This window comes from Salvelinus sp. IW2-2015, linkage group LG11, assembly GCF_002910315.2.
Source record: "Salvelinus sp. IW2-2015 linkage group LG11, ASM291031v2, whole genome shotgun sequence".
Classification (NCBI taxonomy): domain Eukaryota; kingdom Metazoa; phylum Chordata; class Actinopteri; order Salmoniformes; family Salmonidae; genus Salvelinus; species Salvelinus sp. IW2-2015.
In genome coordinates, this window is record NC_036851.1 from 28,247,396 (window position 1) to 28,269,057 (window position 21,662).

The following is a 21,662-nucleotide window of genomic DNA, read 5'->3' on the forward strand; positions in this document are numbered from 1 at the left end:
CATGTCTTTACGACTGTAATATAACTTAAACTTTTCGTCTGTACTTTCCGCTGGACTTGAACGCGCGTCGTGAGTTTGGAAAGTGTACTGAACGCTAGAACAACAAGGAGGAATTTGGGGAAAAAATTATGGACATTATCGAACAAAACAAACATTTATTGTGGAACTGGGATTCCTGGGAGTGCATTCTGATGAAGATCAAAGGTAAGTGAATGTTTATAATGTTATTTCTGACTTCTGTTGACTGCACAATATGGCGTATATATTTTTGTCTTGATTGGGCTCTGAGCGCCGACCTCAGATTATTGCATGGTTTGCTTTTTCCGTAAAGCTTTTTTGAAATCTGACACAGCGGTTGCATTAAAGAGAAGTGCATCTAAAGTTCCATGCATAACACTTGTATTTTCATCAACATTTATAATGAGTATTTCTGTAAATTGATGTGGCTCTCTGCAAAATCACGGATGTTTTGGAACTACTGAACATAACGCGCCAATGTAAACTCAGATTTTTGGATATAAATATGAACTTTACCGAACAAAACACACATGTATTGTGTAACATGAAGTCCTATGAGTGTCATCTGATGAAGATCATCAAAGGTTAGTGATTAATTTTACCCTATATTTCTGCTTTTTGTGAATCCTCTCTTTGGCTGAAAAATGGCTGTGTTATTCTGTGAATAGGCACTCACCTAACATAATCGTTTGGTTTGCTTTCGTTTGTAAAGCCTTTTTTGAAATCGGACACTGTGGCTGGATTTACAACAAGTGTATCTTTAAAAATGGTGTAAAATACATGTATGTTTGAGGAATTTTAATTATGGGATTTCTGTTGTTTTGAATTTGGCGCCCTGCAGTTTCACTGGCTGTTGACGAGGTGGGACGCTACCGTCCCATGTACCCTGAGAGGTTAAGAATGATGGAGGCCACTGTGGTTTGGGGACCTTCAATGCTGTAGACATTTTTTGGTACTCTTCCCCAGATCTGTGCCTCGACACAATCCTGTCTCGAAGAAAGCGAAGGTAACTGAGCTAAACGACTATCGCCCCGTAGCACTCACTTCTGTCATCATGAAGTGCTTTGAGAGACTAGTCAAGGATCATATCACCTCCACCCTACCTGACACCCTAGACCCACTCMAATTTGCTTACCGCCCCAATAGGTCCACAGACGATGCAATCGCAATCACACTGCCCTAACCCATCAGGACAAGAGGAATACCTATGTAAGAAAGCTGTTCATTGATTACAGCTCAGCATTTAACACCATAGTACACTCTAAACTTGTCATTATGCTTGACAACCTCGGTTTCGACCCCGCCCTGTGCAACTGGGTCCTGGACTTCCTGAYGGGCCACCCCCAGGTGGTGAGGGTAGGAAACAACATCTCCACCCCGCTGATCCTCAACACAGGGGCCCCACAAGGGTGCGTTCTCAGCCCTCTCCTGTACTCCCTGTTCACCCATGGCTGCGTGGCCATGCACGCCTCCAACTCAATCATCAAGTTTGCAGACGACACTACAGTGGTAGGCTTGATTACCAACAACGACGAGAAGGACTACAGGGAGGAGGTGAGGGCCCTCGGAGTGTGGTGTCAGGAAAATAACCTCACACTCAATGTCAACAAAACAAAGGAGATGATCATGTACTTCAGGAAACAGCAGAGGGAGCACCCCCCTATCCACATCGATGGGACAGTAGTGGAGAAGGTGGAAAGTTTTAACCTCAGGAGGCTGAAGAAATTTGGCTTGTCACYGAAAACACTCAAACTTTTACAGATGCACAATCGAGTGCATCCTGTCGGGCTGTATCACCGCCTGGTACGGCAACTGCTCCACCCACAACCGTAAGGCTCTCCAGAGGGTAGTGAGGTCTGCACAACGCATCACCGGGGGCAAACTACCTGCCCTCCAGCACACCTACACCACCCGATGTCACAGGAAGGGCAAAAAGATCATCAAGGACAACAACCCCCCGAGCCACTGCCTGTTCACCCTGCTATCATCCAGAAGGCGAGGTCAGTACAGGTGCATCAAAGCTGGGATCGAGAGACTGAAAAACAGCTTCTATCTCAAGGCCATCAGACTGTTAAACAGCAATCACTAACATTGAGTGGCTGCTGCCAACATACTGACTCAATCTCTAGCTACTTTAATAATAACAAAATGGATGTAATAAATGTATCACTAGTCACTTTAAACAATGCCACTTTATATAATGTTTACATACCCTACATTACTCATCTCATATGTATATACTGTACTCTATACCATCTACTGCATCTTGCCTATGCCGCATGGCCATCGCTCATCCATATATTAATATGTACATATTGTTATTCATTCCTTCACACTTGTAGTTGTTGTGAAATTGTTAGATTACTTGTTAGATATTACTGCACGGTCGGAACTAGAAGCACAAGCATTTCGCTACACTCGCAATAACATCTGCTAACCATGTGTATGTGACCAATAAAATTTGATATGAAATGTAGCCTATTTGAAATGATGAGCGGTTCTTAAATTCACCTCTTCATGTTTATTAAAATACTTTTATTTAAATCATATAGTTTGGTTTCTATACTTCAAAACAAAATGGTAGGTCCAGGTAGTCACAAAAATAGATGAGTGTTGGTTAAATTGTGATTTTAATGAATGGAGCAAATTCGGAGCGGAAGTTTTATTCCTGTGAGCGAGGAGGAGCGTTTTTTAGCGTAGCGGTTGGAAAGTATGTGGAGCTTCGGAGCACCGCTCATGGAGCAGGATTTCTGACTGCTCAACTCCGCTCACATACTGTAGTCTGCTCTGGGCTGACTTAATAGACTACTGACTGACTGAACTGTGTTGCTTGGAGAGGCAGGAGATGAGAGAGGCCAAGGCAGGGGTGAGAGAGTCCGAGGCAGGGGTGAGAGAGTCCGAGGCAGGGGGTGAGAGAGTCCGAGGCAGGGGGTGAGAATGAACGCGACAGAGAGAGACGGAGGCGGGGGGGTATTAGAGTAATGCTGGGACTATACCAATATCACGATACTCGTTAGTAGCGTGGCAAGGAAACAAAACACGAAGCAGATTTAACTTCTTAGGAACACAGCCCTAATGTTGTAAACAAACATCATTATGTTGTGATCCAGAGTCACATTTATTTATTTATTTATTTTCCAAGCTATAGCGCACAATATTTTACATAAAGCAGGTTTTTAAAGGAAAAAAGTTCGGTCTGTTTCGTATTTTCGTATTTATGCCATTGAAAAAAATATTGTGATACTGTTATCGTCCCGGTCCTAGAAGAAAGTGAGAGGGTCTGAGTAAAAGATGGAAAGAAATGAACGAGAAAGGGAAAGAGACAATGGAGAAAAGAAGAGAGTGAGACAAAGTAAGGAGGCAGTGAACACACACTGTACTTTCTCATAAGAGAGCAGCTGAGACATGGAGGTAGTACAGACAGTGAGAGATGCCATTCTCCTGGGGGGGCCACAAGCCGTCTCATAGTGACAGAGAGGACTGTTGTGTAACTGCAAGGTTCCCTTGGCGGGACATCAGCACAGGGACAGAGGAGGACAGAGGGGGGGGGGGGGTGTCATAGTCAATTATCCAACTATTTCTCTCACTGGTGAGTTTGTGTAGGCCTAAGTGTTCTGTACAGTGGGTGACACAGCATTTGCCCCTATCTGTGACGGGAGCAATGTTATAAAGAGCAGCTCTACTGTCGGCCTATCTGTCTGAGTTCAAGAACTTGACAGGGCGACCCAGTCAATGATCTCTAACCGCTAACCCCCAGGGCAAGTGTTGCACCTATCACCTTGGTCTGGAAGGCACTAGCCTCAAGCTTGATCATGTCCACACTCTCTTATTAGCCAAGCCAAGCAAAGAGACTTCATTTTGATCAATTGTCTTAGAGAAGTTCATAACCCTGCAAGCACAAGCTCCCAACATGCCTCTGGGGAGGAAGATGTAGCAAATTAATAGTGTCAGTGACTTTATGAACCTCAAGCTTGAAGACTTTTGTACTTGTAAGAAATGTTTAAGTTTCTGCATTTAAACTCTTAAGCTTCCCTGTCTGTGGTGCATCTTWACCTGTCTCACTGCAAGAACATCTGCTCTAATGAGTCACTTTCCCCACACAGACACAGAAAAAGGACAGAGACAAACATACAAAGAGACTCTTTCCTCTCCAGATGATGGCCTTTGTCTTGATCATATTCCATGAGACAWTAACAACCACTTAAGACCCAGCCTTTTGATATCAAACACTAAACCCACATAAAAACATGAGTCACATCAGTTSCATACCACTGTCTAGACCTCCCCAACCTCCATACAGACCTTTTAATAACCTCTGCTTTACCTCATTTTTCTTCTGAAGCTCTCTGAAGACAATAGAGATTCAGCTCCCTGACAAAACCAAGATGGACTCACACATCAAAGACAGTAACCAACAGCAGCCTTCCCTTCCACAGATGGCACACTTGGTAACAGTCCAGATCTCAACACAATGCAGCCCAGAAGAGCAGCATGCCAGAAGCAGCAAATAAACCATGAATAAGGAGGAGAACAAAAAAAGAAGGATAGAGGAAAGAGGGGTGAAGGTGAAGGCTGAGAGGACGAGAGAGAGGGGAAAGTGACTATTGCGAGAAGGTAAGGAGGAAAACCAGACACTTCAGAAAAAGAGGAGAACTGGGTGTCAATCCCTGTGGCGATGGGGGAGGTAGAAAAAGCTGCAAAAAGCAAAACCCACAGTAAATTCACAACAGCTCACAGAGAGGGATGGAATGAGGGAAAGAGAGCGAGAGAAAGAAAGAAAGCCCATGGGAGAGAGGAATATATAGAAAGTGAGATGGAGAGAGAGAGTGGGAGAAAAAATAGAGAGATGAGGGAACAAACAGAGGGAGAGGAAGGGCTTTGCACTGCCAATTAAAGTTCTCATTGGATCTGGCAGACATATAACTATAGGATGTAGTGCTAGTCTCTTTGATGTGCTGGAATTGGAAAGTTCATTCAGCAGCTTAACAAATGATAGTCCAGCACAACAAAGAGACTAGCATGGTATAAATGGTATGAGTCAGAGAGCACCACCCTGCCCTTAGCAGGAGTTTTATTATGTCAGAGGAAGCTTCAGCCACCACATCCCATCCATCCCACACCTGCCTAGCTGGCTGGGCTGAGTCACACTGGCCCACCTGAGAACAAAACACTGCAACTATACAATAATTGTCACAGAATACCATACCAATGTGGAGAGAACAAATGCTGAAAATTGACTACAGACATCCTGTTCTTTTAAGTTAACAGGCATGAATGCCTGTTTAGAAGATACACTTCATCCTGCATATTACTTCTTTGGATTATGAAGTCTACTGAACCAGGTGAATTCTGCCATCTGATGATGGATATTGAGGTAATGAGATGTGCTACAATTTGAGTTGGTCTGAGACTGAGGCAAGTCTATTGAAGTAGCCTAGTCTGAATCAGAACAGGCCTTGGACCTTATTTCGCAACATAAAACCTGATTTAAAAACAATTATGGCATAATTTGACAAGTAAGATGCTGGTCTGGTCTCATTCAAGTGCTTTGTCTCAGGGAGAATTGTTTTTGATTGATTGATAGACATAGCTTTCTGTGTTTAAGCACCACTATAGAGGCTAGAGCAAACATGAATAAAACAAAAAAGCATACTCCATATAAAACGATGTAGATAGTATACCATGCACTTTCACTAAGTGAGTAGCCTGTCTATCTTGTTTTTTTTGCCAAAATGATCATTATTTGGCAAATAAATATTTGATTTATTTAACTAGGCAAGTCAGTAAAAAAAAAAAAATTAACAACTAGGCAAGTCAACCAAACCCTCCCCTAACCCATACGACGCTGGGAAAATTTTGCGCCGCCCTATTGGACTCCCGATCACTGCCGGTCTGTAGTGATGCCTCTAGCACTGCAATGCAGCGCCTTAGACTRCTGTGCCACTTGGAAGACTAATAATGGGGCCATGAGGAAAAAATGGTCCGGTGTGGGATCCTCGAGGAAAACGATTGGGCCAGTGTGGTCCCAGTCCGCCCCTGAGCCTAAGAAACATGCTTAATGGCCCCCTGCCATGACTGTTTCAGGGTTTACACTAGTTACCACAGCCAGAAAGTAAAAATTGTCATTATTGTAAAAATGTATGAAAGCAAAAATGTGCTTTTTGGTCTTAATTTAAGGTTAGGGTTAGGCATAGGATTAGCAGTGTGGTTAAGGTTAGGTTTAAAATCAGATTTTATGAAGAGACATTTTTTAAATAGGGTTTATGACGTTGTGGCTGTGGTCACTACAGTGTCCAGTCTACAGTGTCCGGTCTGGAGCGTGAAGACACACGCTCTGCTGGGCGGTTACTGAGTAGCAACCGATGATTGTTGATGGCGCCAGTGGGCAGTGCTGCCATCTTATCGGCTCTCAACCRATCATGCTATTTTTTTTTTGCGTTGTTCGTAACTTGTTTTGTACATAATGTTTCTGCTACCATTTCCTATGATTATAACCGAAAAGAGCTTCTGGAYAACAGAACTGGGATTATTCACCTCAAATTGGATGAGGAGGTCTAATTCAATGAGTCGGATGCGAGGGATATACTGTATACACCCGACCAGGACCCGATCCCCGTGATTTGCTGGAAAAGGAAACTGAGATTTTGTGGAAAAARATCAGGGTGCCTTGCGAGGATCAGGCAACGARTGGCTAATCTGCACTTGCCTTCCGTTCTGCTAGCTAAAGTTCAATCACTGGAAAATAAACGGGACGAACTGAAAGCACCTATATCAAACCAACGGGACATTAAAAACTAACATCTTATGTTTCACTGAGTCGTGGCTGAACAACGACATTAAGAACATAGAGTTGGCGGGTAATACACTCGATTGGCAAAACAAAACAGCAGTCTCTGGTAAGACACGGGGCGAGGGCCTATGCATTTATGTAAACAGCACGATATCTAAGGAAGTCTCAAGGTTTTGCTCGYCTGAGGTAGAGTATCTCATGATAAGCTGTAGACCACACTATTTACCTAGAGAGTTTTATCTATATTTTTCGTAACTGTCTACATTCCACCACAGAGCGAGGTTGGCACTAAAACCACACTAAATGAGCTGTATTCTGCCATAAGCAAACACAAAAACGTTCATCCAGAGGCAGCGCTCYTACCGTTTTACCGAATTTCTATCAGTGTGTTAGATGTGCAGCCAGAGGGAAAGAAATTCTGGACCACCTTTGCTCCATACACAGAAATACATACAGAGCTCTCCCTCACCCCCAATTGGCATATCTGACCATGACTCTATCCTCCTGGTTCCTGCTTGCAGGCAAAGATTAGAGCAGGAAGCACCGGTCTATAAAAAAAAGTGGTCAGATGAAGCAGATGCTGAACTACAGGACTGTTTTGCTAGCACAGCCTGGAATATGTTCCGGGATTCGTCCGATGGAATTGACGAGTACACCACATCAGTCACTGGCTTTATCAGTAGGTGCATTGAGGACGTCGTCCCCACTCTGACTGTACGTTGTCATGACGTTGCCTGTTTGGGTATAGCAAGCCCCATCCCCCTCTCCCTGCCACTCCCTGCCTCCCCCTTTCCTTCTTCAACTAGGTTGCTGTGKTCAAAGAGAGGTCGTAAATTCCTAAGGAAGACCCTGCCTCATGGCCACACAGTATTAGAGAGAGGGTAAACTTTCAGGACAAAGGAAATCCTTCCACCTCACAGAACTGGAGGTACGAACACATTTCATGTTCCGGAAAAAGTATAAAAAAATCTGTGAAGATTCCAGCTATTAACTGGTCCGTTTGTCACAACTTGGGAAACTCATGGGAGACTGTGTGGCTACATTACCATACCGCTGTTTATATAATAGCCTCAGATATGAGGTTTTCATCTAATTGTTGTATAAGATGAATGAGTGAGTATGATACTGTTTGTATAATTGTGTAATATGATTTTGGACTATTTAATGAAGAAAAATCCAATCCCTTTTGATTTGAACTAAATCCGAGGACCCGCCCCTGAGCCCAGTTAGGGTCAGACATCCTGGGACAGCCCCTTTCTGCCATTCCGAATAAAAACTCAACTTTGAGAAATTATCACTAGACCATGTTTTTCTCCATTAGGAGGGGAACGAAGGTTGTGTACCATTGCTGAATCTTTTAACCATACCACGTGGTTAAACTCTTAGACTATACCGACAGAATAAGATCAAGTCTTTGATATTGACTACTAGTCTGCAGCTAGGAATTCGGTATCATTGAACGCGAAGAACGACAACCGCCGAAACATCCATTCTATAACGAATGTCACTCTGAACTATCCACTATAACCACGACAGAGAGAGAGAGAGGACGAAACTCTCCAACAGAAACTAACTTTTCACCAGCGATCAAGACGACACACTGAGCGTAAATATATATATATATATTGATTGCAATTGTTCCCGAATGAGTGAGCGTTCATGTGTAAAGGATTAGCATGTCAATTGTTATAATTATGAACTCTGTAGTGACTTCTTAGTCGACCCCCAATTTTCCCTTTGTCTAACAAGCCGCCATGCCGGTTCAGCCCACTAGGGCATATTCTCCTATCATTTCATGTAACCATTTTARGTTTGTTTGTTTATGCATTTCTGTGAATTACTTAGTTAGTAATAAATAAATGATTTAAGACAATTGATGTATGGATGACTCATAGTGAAGACTGGTTCGTGCAGATAACCAACAATTTACGACGTTTGGAATGAGACTAACGTGAGGTAAAATAAATAAATCATTAATCAGAAGACTATCGATCAGATATCGACTATCGATCAGATATGAAAATATCTGAAAGGTTATATTGGGAAATTATAACTTTGTAATCTGAATACTTTCCCTGGTGCCCCGACTTCCTAGTTAATTAGTTACGTTATTATTTAGTTGATCGCGTAATAACTAATTACAGAGAATCTTTGATAAAAACTATAAGTCTTCAATTTAATGACAGTAAAGACACGACAACGTACATACCCAAACAAGAAGCCATGGATTACAGGCAACATTCGCACTGAGCTAAAGGGTAGAGCTGCCGCTTTCAAGGAGCGAGATTCTAACACGGAAGCTTATAAGAAATCCCGCTACGCTCTCCGACGAACCATCAAACAGGCAAAGCATCAATACAGGACTAAGATTGAATCGTACTACACCGGCTCCGACACTCGTCATATAYGGCAGGGCTTGCAAACTATTGCAGACTACAAAGGGAAACACAGTCGAGAGCTGCCCAGCAACACGAGCCTACCAGACGAGCGAAATAACTTCTATGCTCGCTTCGAGGCAAGTAACACTGAAACATGCATGAGAGCATCAGTTGTTCCGGATGACAGTGTGATCACGCTCTCCGCAGCCGATGTGAGTAAGACCTTTAAACAGGTCAACATTCACAAGGCCGCAGGGCCAGACGGATTACCAGGACGTGTGCTCCGAGCATGCGTTGACCAACTGGCAAGTGTCTTACCTGACATTTTCAACCTCTCCCTGTCTGAGTCTGTAATACCAACATGTTTCAAGCAGACCACCATAGACCCTGTGCTCAAGAACACTAAGGTAACCTGCCTAAATGACTACCGCCCCATAGCACTCATGATCTGTAGCCTATGGAAGTGCTTTAAAAGGCTGGTCATGGCTCACATCAACACCATTATCCCAGAAACCCTGACCCACTACAATTTGCATACACCCCAACAGATCCACAGATGATGGCAATCTCTATTGGCACCACCACTGCCTTTCCCACCTGACAAAAGAAACACGCTATGTTGAGAATGCTCTTCATTGGACTACAGGCTCAGCGTTCAACACCATTAGTGCCTTCAAAGCTCATCACTAAGCTAAGGACCATGGGACTTAAACACCTCCCTCTGCAACTGGATCCTAGACTTCCTGACGGGCCCCCCCAGAGTGGTAAGGGTAGATAACAACACATCCGCTACGCTGATCCTCAACACGGGGGCCCCACAGGGGTGCGTGCACAGTCCCCTCCTGTACTCCCTGTTCACTCATGACTGCATGCCAGGCAAAACTCCAACAACCATCATTAAGCTTGCTGATGACACAACAGTGGTAGGCCTGATCACCGACAACAATGAGGCCTATAGGGAGGAGGTCAGTGACCTGACAGTGTTGGTGCAAGGACAACAACCTTTTCCCTCAACGTGATCAAGACTAAGGAGGTGATTTGTGGACTACAGTAGAGCAGGTTGAGAGCTTCAAGTTCCTTGGCGTCCACAAAAGAGGTCGACCCGATTATGATTTTTCAACGCCGATACCGATTATGGGAGGACCAAAAAACCCGATACTGATTAATCGGCCACTTTTTTCATTTATTTATTTGTAATAATGACAATTACAACAATTACTGAATGAACACTTATTTTAACTTAATATAATACATCAATAAAATCAATTTAGCTCAAATAAATAATGAAACATGTTCAAATTTGGTTTAAATAATGCAAAACAAAGTGTTGGAGAAGAAAGTAAATGTGCAATATGTGCCATGTAAGAAAGCTAACGTTTTAAATTCCTTGCTCAGAACAAGAGAAACATATGAAAGTTGGTGGTTCCTTTTAACATGAGTCTTCAATATTCCAGGGTAAGAAGTTTTAGGTTGTAGTTATTATAGGAATTATAGACTATTTCTCTCTATACGATTTGTATTTCATATACCTTTGATTATAGGATGTCTTATAGGCACTTTAGTATTGCCATGTAACAGTATAGTTCCGTCACTCTCCTCGCTCCTACCTGGGCTCGAACCAGGAACACATTGACAACAGCACCCTCGAAGCAGCGTACCAATGCAGAGCAAGGGGAACTACTCCAAGTCTCAGAAGCATTGCGAAGAGCTGCTGGCAAACGCACAAAAGTGCTGTTTGAATGAATGCTTACGAGCCTGCTGGTGCCTACCATCGCTCAGTCAGACTGCTCTATTCAAATCATAGACTTAATTATAACATAATAAAACAGAAATACGAGCCTTTGGTCATTAAAATGGTAGAATCCGGAAACTATCCATTTCGAAAACAAAACGTATTCTTTCAGTGAAATACGGTGGTCACGCCCTGACCATAGTTTGTATGTTTATATGTTTTGTTTTTTGGTCAGGGGTGAGATCTGAGTGGGCATTCTATGTTGTATGTCTAGTTTGTCTGTTTCTGTGTTTGGCCTGATATGGTTCTCAATCAGAGGCAGGTTTAGTCGTTGTCTCTGATTGGGAACCATATTTAGGTAGCCTGTTTTGTCATTGTGGGTGTGTGGTGATTGTCTTATGTTATTGCTTGTGTCAGCACATTTCTTATATAGCTTCACGTTCGTTGATTGTTTGTTCAGTGTTCTCTGTTTATTAAATTCATGATGAACACATACCACGCTGCATATTGGTCCTCCGATCCTTCAAACTTCTCCTCCTCAGATGAGGGAGGACGAACGAGCGTGACATACGGAACCGTTCCGTATATTATCTAACGGATGGCATCCCTAAGTCTAAATATTGCTGTTACATTGTACAACCTTCAATGTTATGTCATAATTATGTACAATTCTGGCAAATTAATTACGGCGAATTAATTAGAGATAAATGGACTTCACACAGTTCGCAATGAGCCAGGCGGCCCAAACTGCTGCATATACCCTAACTGCTTGCACGGAACGCAAGAGAAGTGACAATTTCCCTAGTTATGCAAGTTTTAAAAATATATACTTGTGTATTGATTTTAAAGAAAGGCATTGATGTTTATGGTTAGGTACATTGGTGCAACGACAGTGCTTTTTTCGCAAATGCGCTTGTTAAATTATCACCCGTTTGGCGAAGTAGGCTGTGATTCAATGAGAAATTAACAGGCACCGCATCGATTATATGCAACGCAGGACACGCTAGATAAACTAGTAATATCATCAACCATGTGTAGTTAACTAGTGATTATGTGAAGATTGATTGTTTTTTATAAGTTTAATGCTAGTTAGCAACTTACCTTGGCTTCTTGCCGCCCTCACGTAACAGGTAGTCAGCCTGCCACGCAGGTCGACCTCTAGTCCACATCACCAACAAACTAACATGGTCCAAGCACACCAAGATATGACAAAACAAATTCCCCCTCAGGTTTTACAGCTGCACCATCGAGAGCATCCTGACGGGTTGTATCACTGCCTGGTATGGCAACTGCTCAGCCTCCGACCGCAAGGCACTACAGAGGGTAGTGCATACGGCCCAGTACATCCCCGGAGTCAAGCTTCCTGCCATCCAGGACCTCTATACCAGGCGGTGTCAGAGATAGGCCCTAAACATTGTCAAAGACTCCAGCCACCCTAGTCATAGACTGTTCTCTCTGTTACCGCATGGCAAGCGGTACCGGAGCGCCAAATTTAGGTTTAAGAGGCTTCTAAACAGCTTCTACCCCCAAACCAAAAGACTTGTGAACAGCTAATCAAATGGCTACCCAGACTATTTGTACCCCCCCCCACACACTGCTGCTACTCTCTGTTATAATCTATGCATAGCCACTTTAATAACCCTACCTGCATGTACATAATCACCTCGACACCAGTGCCCCCACACATTGACTCTGTACTGGTACACCCTGTATATAGCCCTGCTATTGTTATTTCCTGCAGCTCTTTAATTATTTGTTTCTCTTATCTCTTTTTATTTTATTTTTTAAGGTATTTTCTTAAAACTGCATTGTTGGTTGCTTGCTTGTAAGTAAGCATTTCACTGTAAGGTCTACACCTGTTGTATTCAGCACGTGACAAATATAATTTGATTTGAACCTAGTGGTGCCAAAAGCCCTGGTCTGCCCTAGAAAGCCTATGAAAATTACGATCGTCAGAAGAGCCAACATTTTTGGGAGGACGGACGTTTTGCGCTCTAAAATGTGTTCATTATGATCAAGTATGATCCCCATGGGGAATTATTTTAAAGTTCGCTACGAATCCAGATATTTAATTAAATAGTGATCCATTCTGACTACTACATTTGTCGTCACTAAAGACCACATGCTGACACAGACCAATCATGGGCCGGCAGGCTATGAGGAGACCCCGATTGACTCTCTCAGGCAGGATGAAAATGACTACATCGACCAAGATCCTTGGCTAGTTACGGTCACTTTCACCATAATCCTTGGCGATTTTTTTTGTGCCATTCAGCCCACTGAGGTATTATAAGAACTGGAGACTGCGTCCAAGAGGTCCGCCTGTTGTTTTCAAGGTAATCTACTCCCGTTTACATAGGCCGATTCATAGGCGGTCTATATCAAGGTTACATCCAGTTTACACGGACCAACATCACATGCCCGCTAGCACTCAGTGCTTTTTAATTATTTTTTTTATTATTCAAAATACAGATCAACAATTTACATTCTTACATCATACAAAACAGAACACAGGTATTAACGAGAAAATACTGGAACAAACAAAAAATATTTAAAAAATTAACAATTCTAGTGCAATTGTAATCACTCTGAAAAAATCGTATTGTAATTATTTAGGAAAATGTTATTCTTGTTAACTAGGGTTAATGTTTTAATAAAATAGTTCAATTCAATCAAAAAATATGTCATTTTGGTATTGAATTTTTGAATTTTTGTTTGTGTATGATGTATTTGGAAACATTTTAGTGGTCTTGTTATCATTGCAATAGTAACATATTATATATTTCATGTCAAAAACATAGGTAGTGTTCATAATGGTAAATAAGTATTTTACAAGGTTTTCCCAAAATTGACACAAATTGACATTCAAAGAACAAGTGAGACAGATTCTCACCTTCTTTTTCACAGAAAACGCAGATATCATCAATAGCCACAAATTTGGATATCATAGAATTACATGGATATATCTTATACTTAACTTTGTTTGGTATACAATATTTGTAAGGCCTTAACCATGCMTTTTTCCAGACAATGTCAGGAATAAGCATGTTCCAGAAAAACTTTCCTCTCGGTGTAAGTTGGTTTTGTGAATGAAGAATTTTTCTTATATATTTATTACAACAAGATTTCTCAAGTAAGCCCACGCCTTCCAATCTGAGTTCTGGATAAACTTTGATCATTACAAAAGCTAAGATGAGTTTTCATTAGTGTAGTTAGACCACTGGGAACGGCTTTGATCACAGAAATAAACTCTCTGAAAGGTATTGGAAACTCTTTCAATGTTATAAATTGTTCATATGTGAGAATAGTACCCTTGTTGTCGAAAACATCAAGAACAAAGTCAATATTCCTCTCATGCCAGCTGGGGTAGAACAATGACTTATTCCTTACAGTTATGTCTTAATTATTCCACAAAACAGCTTTATGTGGGGAAAAACTGTGCAGGAAACATGTTCCAGGCCATTAAAGCTTGTTGGTGAAACCTAGCCAATTTAGCAGGTAATCTTTCAGGAATATAATTACATTTCAGTACAAATTGAAGACCTCCCGACTTATTAAACACATTATTTGGAATGAAATACCTTATTGACTCAGTATTGATCAAACATCTTTTCAACCAGTTTATCTTGAAAGTGTAATTTATGTCAACAAAATCCAACACTTTCTTTTGTTAGAAAGGACAGATTTTTTTAGTTTGTGAGACTTATTTTCCAGATGAAGTCAAGAAAGGTCTTATTGATCTCTTTACAAGTAGCAGGATTTACACATAACGATAATGAGGGGTACACAAAACGAGACAGTCCCTCTGCCTTGGACAGAAGTACTCTCCCAAGTATAGAAAGATATAGAAAGATCTCTTTGTAGCCAATTATTGAATATATTTTTGGTTTTCTTAATTTTAGGAGAGAAATTCAAATGTTGTCTGACTAAGTGGTTTATTGACTGATGTATTCCTAAATATTTAACACAGTCCTTTACAGGAATATTTCCTATTTATTTATCATCAGAGTCAAATAAACATAAGATTTCACATTTACAAACATTCAGTTTTAATCCTGATGCAATAGAAAATGCAGTTATAGCATTAAGGGCATGGGCGACCTGTTCTTTGTCTCTTAAGAAAAGAGTAGTATCATCAGCCAGTTGGGAAATTTTGATTTCTTTGTTAAAAATGGTTAGGCCATACAAATTTTCATTATTCAGAATATCTAGAGATAGAAGTTCCACAACCAAAATGAATAAAAATGGCAAAATTGGGCATCCCTGTCGTACACTTCTGTTCATACTGAATCTTTTGGAAGTATTAAGGTTTAGTAACACAGAAGTATTTATATCTTTGTAAAACATGAGAATTACTTTGATAAAATTTTCACACAATCCAAAAAGTTTAAAGAGACCTAAAGAGAAATTCATGTTCAATTGTGTCAAAAGCTTTACAGAAGTCCAAAAATAAGACAACCGCATCTGAGTCAATTGCATCTGAATAATCTATAAGGTCCAAGACTAAACGAATGTTAGAGCTTATGTGACGGCCCTTCATAAATCCTGTTTGAGTCTCATTTATAAATGGTATCTATTCCTTTCTTAAATCTTTTGGCGTAACCCAGAGCAATCAATTTGTAATCAATATTTAATAAAGTAATTGGTCTCCAATTGTCAATGAGAGAAGGGTCTTTATCAGGCTTCGGAATCAATTAAATAAGGCACTGTTTCATAGTGGAGACCATTTCCCAACTTTTAATGCAATCTTGAAACATTAAAAAATAAATAATAATACAAATCGGGTCTTCTAGTAACTCCCAAAACTGTCTATAGAATTCAATTGACAGGCCATTAGGGCCAGGAGATTTCTCTTTTTTCATTGAATTCAGAGCCTCTCTAATTTCTTCAATTGACACAGGTGAATCGCAAACTGAGTGGAAATCATCCTCAATTTCAGGGACATAATTCTGAATGTGGCAAATGTAGCTTTCACAACCATCTTCCTGAAWTTGAGAGCTGTAAAGGTTTTCATAAAAGGAATTGACATTGTAATGGGATCTTTGCATAAAACATCGTTAATTTTGAGTGCAGTTATTTATTTTATAGTATCTCTTTTCAAGTGCAAAAAAGTAACTAGTGTTTCTTTCCAACTCTTCAATCCATTTTGCTCTTGACCTTACAAAGGTGCCCTTTGCCAGATCCGTGTAAAGCTGTTCTAATTCTAGTTGTAAAGACTTGAATACAGACTCCTCTTCTTCAGACAGATTATCTTTCTTTAGAAAACTGTCAAGCTTGCTCATCATCTCTTTTTCTCTAAGGTTCTTTAATTGCATCAGCTCTTTGGCGCATTTAATGGCTACCACTCTGACTTTATATTTGAAAAATTCCCATCTACTTCCATGACCCAAGTCTTTTCTTGCAAAAATATCTTTAGCTAACGATGTGATGTTTTCAATGAGAGTAGTATCTTTAAGAAGTGTGTTGTTTTATTTCCAATATCCTCGAGTACCTTTTGATTTTTCAGTAGCTTGTAAATTCAGGGAAATCAAGTGATGATCAGAAAAGGGAGCCAACTGATGATTTACATCTATAACAAATTGTAACAAAAAGGGGGAAATTAGGAATAAATCTATTCTAGATTTACGTGACATAGTTTTGTTGGTCCAGGTATAACCCTTTGCATCCGGATTGAAATAACGCCAGGCATCCTCAACACAGAGATCCTTGCATAATGTAGTGATAATATTTCTATTTTGAGGGCTTTGACTCGTTCTAGGAGGAAAACGATCAGCAGATGCATCAGGTTTCATTAAAATCCCCTGAAATAATTAGAAAAGCCTCTGAGTATTTGCGCTAGCACTCAGTGCACACAGGGAGCAGTGCGAGCAGTGACGTCGCTCAGCACGTCATCCAAAAACATGACAGACATTGGATGAATGTAAAAACATTCTATCTTCGGCTGTGAGTGCTGGAAAACAAAATCGGCCTCAGCGACAATTATTTGAACAATTTAATGGATGTTTTGTGCATAAAGATGATGATTAAAGTGTCTTATTTGCCATTTTAAAATCTGACTTCTCTATGTGGCCATTTATGGAAATTATCTTTCTGGGCCGGGCATCAGTTAAACTGCAGTACCGAAACAAAACTGTAGGAGCAGTCAGAACCGTGCTTCTAAATCGGAACCATGGCCCCTTGATTCAGCAATATGGCTCGCCTGATGCGCCATCGAGACACAGAGTTCCGATTGAGAAACAGACCAAGCAGACCTGGCTAGGGTTTGGGGTTAAAGAAGTCAACGAGAGAAGTGAAACATTCTTCCTTAGTTGTTAATTTTCTCAAAATCTAAAAAGGCACAACCTAGATAGTAGTTGAACATGTTATTACTCCAACCTTGTGAAAGTGACAAACTGACAAGTTATAATTTTAGTCAAAAACAACTTTATATTGAAGGCTTGCCTTTGATTTGACGGCCTACACATGCGCAGTTCGGTGCGAAAATACTATTAGAGGTGTTTCTGCGCATGATTTTAGTTAGCCAACATCGCCTACAAGCATGATCTGGGATTTCTATTGGATAATCTGCCTATCTTCATACTGTACTGTACTGTACATTGATTGGAAGTTGTCCATTGGAATATGTGGATGACATCAACGTTATCACTATCTACTAGTTTTAATATCTATGGGTAACTAGTGACGACAACATTTTAGAGGCTATTAAGGATGCGCTGATGGTCATGTGTGACCAGCTTTAATGTGGTAACGTTACTAGGCCGCTAGCTGTCTGGACTCCACACTGACAACCCATTTAGCCCAGTTACGATTAAATTAAATCGTCAGCAATCACACTTTATAATCAAATTGATTAATACAAACAATTTSAGCAACTTTTAAAACAAAAATGGATGGTCAAGACTTTCCACAACTTTGCGCCTGAGAGGCACCTTTTGGCAACTACACTAACATTCCGGCAATTCCTCCTTAATTGGACCAATAAATCATCGTTTCCTTTATCAGTGACATGGAGCAAATCCCCSGTGAAGCTGGACGCGTAGACCTACCGGCCTGCGCTCTGTAGAGCATCCCAGCTCACAACGGACGGCAACGACCTCACCTGACAACCGTTCAAGTCCCCACTCACATTTCCACTTGTAGYTTAATAATCCACCCGTGGCTCCCTGTTCTGCCTCCAAACTACTGAGAGTTATTCAATTAATAAGCAAACTGTATATTTACTCTGTCACTCCAGTCCCTTGTCAGATAGCCGCCTCTGCTGCATAACGTTTATGAAGAGTATCGTGGCGCATCCCAGGTCCCGCGAAGCGATAATCAAAGTCGTGTTTAATTTAACTGTAACACAGGCAGACTCGTTGGCTCAGGTTGGGCAGAAGCTGCAGTACTGTATGTCCAAACTTGTTCGGTTGCCTGAAGGCGAGTTCTAAACAATTCCCTCGTTTTCCTTTTATTTTTTTCAGTCTAATTTTCTCTCTCTCCCTCCCAGTCCCGACATGGGATTGCAAGCTCTACCCGCCCATGTCAGCAGCAGCCAATGGCGCGAAGACCTCGTGCGTTCATTAAATATTTGCAGCTATACCTTTATCAGGTAAGAACCAGAAGTATAACCCGAAGCTAACCCAGACTCAGAGATTGTTTTCATATTGATGTTTATGTCTCAGAGTCAGAGTTTTGCACTAGGCATATGGGATGGCACTATGCTGAAGGAAGTGAAGATACATTTAAACCAGAAAAGAWGAGATATGGCCCAGCATAGCTTGTTTGGAAGGGAAGAAAAAAGTTCATATAGATTGGAGGATGGGAGGAAGAAGATGATAAAACATGAGATCACTGCCTCCCTGTCTATCTGTCAGACACACAGCTAATTGTTTTGATTTGGATTGTTTTTATGACCATGCAGTAAGGATGTGGAAGGTGTACTCTTACAAGTGCTAAGTATGTTTGAGATGGGTTGACATGGGTCACAGTAGTGCTTGACAGACATGTGCATATTTAAGCACATCAGTCAGGGGAGGGGTGTGTGTGGGGGTGCATGCGTGCCAGCAAGAAGGGGGAAACTGCTGTGCAGATGTACATGTCTGACTTTCTTGAAGCAGTCAAACAAATTAAAACCACAACCATACCACAGTCATAAAAACACATTCCAGTTCAGGACTGGACTCTGCATGTTCTACTAAGGCTGCTGCTTTAAGTTGTGGTTGGAGGCAGGAGCATAGGCACAGGTGGGTGGTGCGGGTGGGTGGCCCCACCGCACCCATTGGGGAGCCAGGCCCACCAATCAGATTTGTAATGCTCTTTACTTGTCAGTGTTCCAAACTAGACATTATTTGTATTTTTATATAAATATGCAATATACACCATCGGATAGAATGCGTTGRGGGCAGTACACTGGGTTAGTCAGATTTGATTAAATATAACAGAACAGATTAACTGGAATTACATTTTCTCTCATGGGAKGGGTTGCCAAAAATAACTGAAAGCCACACCTGCATTAAGCCACGAATATGACTGAATTGAGGCATATGTCACTGTGCTTCTATGGGTATAYGCACCATGCCACTGCCTACTTCCTTTGTTCATTTAGCACACAAGACAGCTCATAATCCAGTGCCTTTATCACAGTCAACTAGGGCTGGGCGATATGTCCTAAAAATCATATCTAGTTTTTTTTCAAATTTATGGCCAATTCATGATATATATCTATATTTTTCAAAGTTTTCTTTAAATAAGCTTTGTTGCMCAATTAAAGTTMAATAAACTGCATTTAAAACAGTCAGGAATAAATATAATTAATTCAGGGCTTGTGAAATTATATCTTGGCAAAATATAAGCTTTCCACAACCATAAAATGTTATCAAAATAGTTTAACCTGTTTTTTTGTTGTTGCAATAATCATTGATCTGGCTTTCAATTCTGTCTATGAAATTCCCTTTTTGTAAAAAAAAATATCAGAACCATGCACATCCACTAATAATGACCAACTTCTGGTAGTGGGCATTGTAGAAAATGAACACAAGTCTCATAAACACTCTCTCAAGCACAAGCCTACATGCTAGTGAGTAGCCAGCTAATCTTTATACACTGAGTATACCAAACATTAGGAACACATTCCAAATATTGAGTTGCATTTTTCTTTGTATTATCTTTTATATTCTCCTACATTCCTTCCACATTTCCACAAACTCCAAAGTGTTTCCTTTCAAATGGTACCAAGAATATGAATATCCTTGCTTCAGTGCCTGAGCTACAGGCAGTTAGATTTGGTTATGTCATTTTACGCGAAAATTTGAAAAAATGCCGCAAATCCTTAATAGGTTAAATCTTTTGTCTTGCCTATGCACCCTCTGAATGGCACACATACACAATCCATGTCTCAATAGTCTCAAGGCTTAAAAATCCTTCTTTAGCCTGTCTCCTCCCCTTCATCTATTCTACACTGATTGAAGTGGATTTAACAAGTGACATCAATAAGGGATCATAGCATGCACCTGGATTCAATGTCATGGAAAAAGCAGGTGTTCTTAATGTTTTGTATACTCAGTGTATATTTGAGCTTTAATTAGCTTTAAAAATGCTAACTTTTCTCCTAGCCTCATTGCAAAATGTGTAGAAAAGTATGAGATGAGCAATGAAACTGCACATGTTCCTCTCTGCTCCATGGCAAAATGTGTAGAATACAGTGGTGGTCGGTGCCATTTAAGATGAGTGATGATTATTATTTATGAGCCTTATTTCTATTACAGCATATTGGATGACTGTCATTCAACTCCGCCACAGGAGTTGCTAGAGCGCTATGGGACAAGGATAACCTGGCCCGACAAACCATCCCCTAACCCGGACGACCCTGGGCCAATTGTGCGTCGCCTCATTGGTCTCCCGGTCGAGGCCGGCTGCAACACAGCTTGGGATCGAACCAGGATCTGTAGTGACGCAGCTAGCACGATGCAGTGCCTTAGACCGCTGTGCCACTCGGTAGGCTCATAACATCCCTCTCTGTTTGAGCCGGGTGTTTGTGTAAGCTATACTAGCTAGCTGCATTCGCTACCTAAGTGAACGTAAACAAATCTCTCTCTCTCTCTCTCTTGCTTATCCTTAATTTTGGATTAAATTGATTTGTCCAAAATGGTTCAACTATTGTTTTTCTCTCTATGTCAACTACTCACCACATTTTATGCACTGCAGTGCTAGCTGTAGCAAATGCTTTCAGTGCTAGATTCATTCTATGATCCTTTGATTGGGTGGACAACATGTCAATTCATGCCACAAGAGCTCCGATAGGTTGGAGGACGTCCTCCCAAAGTTGTCATAATTACTGTGTAAGTCTATGGAAGGGGATGAGCCTCCTAGGTTTTCCTAGGTTTTCTGTTGAAGTCTATCTACCCAGATGAGGACAGATGCTAGCTGTCCTCCAGCTACACCATTGTGCTACCCTACAGAGTGCTGCTGAGGCTACTGTAGATCTTCATTGCAAAACAGTGTGTTTTAATCAATAATTTGGTGACGTGAATATATTTAGTATAGTTTTATCTAACAAGGATGTCTTTTTTAATGTTTGACTATTTAAATCTATAAGAAATTCGCCCTCCCCTTCCTCCAGGATGGCCCTCCCCTTCCTCCTCTGAGGAGCCTCCACTGGTAGAATTGCAGGAAATTAGCTATAAAACAGCAACATTTTCTCTTAGCCTCATGGAAAAATTTGTAGAATAGCATGAGATTATCGATAAAATTGCACATCTCTTTGTTA

At 41.0% G+C, this 21,662-nt stretch overlaps 1 protein-coding gene and 1 long non-coding RNA gene across 3 annotated transcripts in view; one reads left to right on the top strand and one right to left on the bottom strand.

The window, feature by feature from the left end:
- The window catches only part of LOC111970676 (collagen alpha-1(VII) chain), a 134,006-nt gene extending 115,780 nt beyond the window's left edge, over positions 1 to 18,226 (bottom strand). For both annotated transcript variants that reach the window (XM_070445616.1, XM_070445615.1), the window contains exon 1: positions 18,140 to 18,226. The gene's annotated coding sequence lies outside the window, so the exon portion shown is untranslated. The remainder of the gene's footprint in view (positions 1 to 18,139) is intronic.
- LOC139028376 (uncharacterized) lies at positions 18,220 to 21,049 on the top strand. The gene is made up of 3 exons (XR_011480577.1): positions 18,220 to 18,304; positions 18,405 to 18,506; positions 20,662 to 21,049. It is a non-coding gene; the product is annotated as an uncharacterized lncRNA (long non-coding RNA).
- Positions 21,050 to 21,662: the final 613 nt, after the last annotated feature.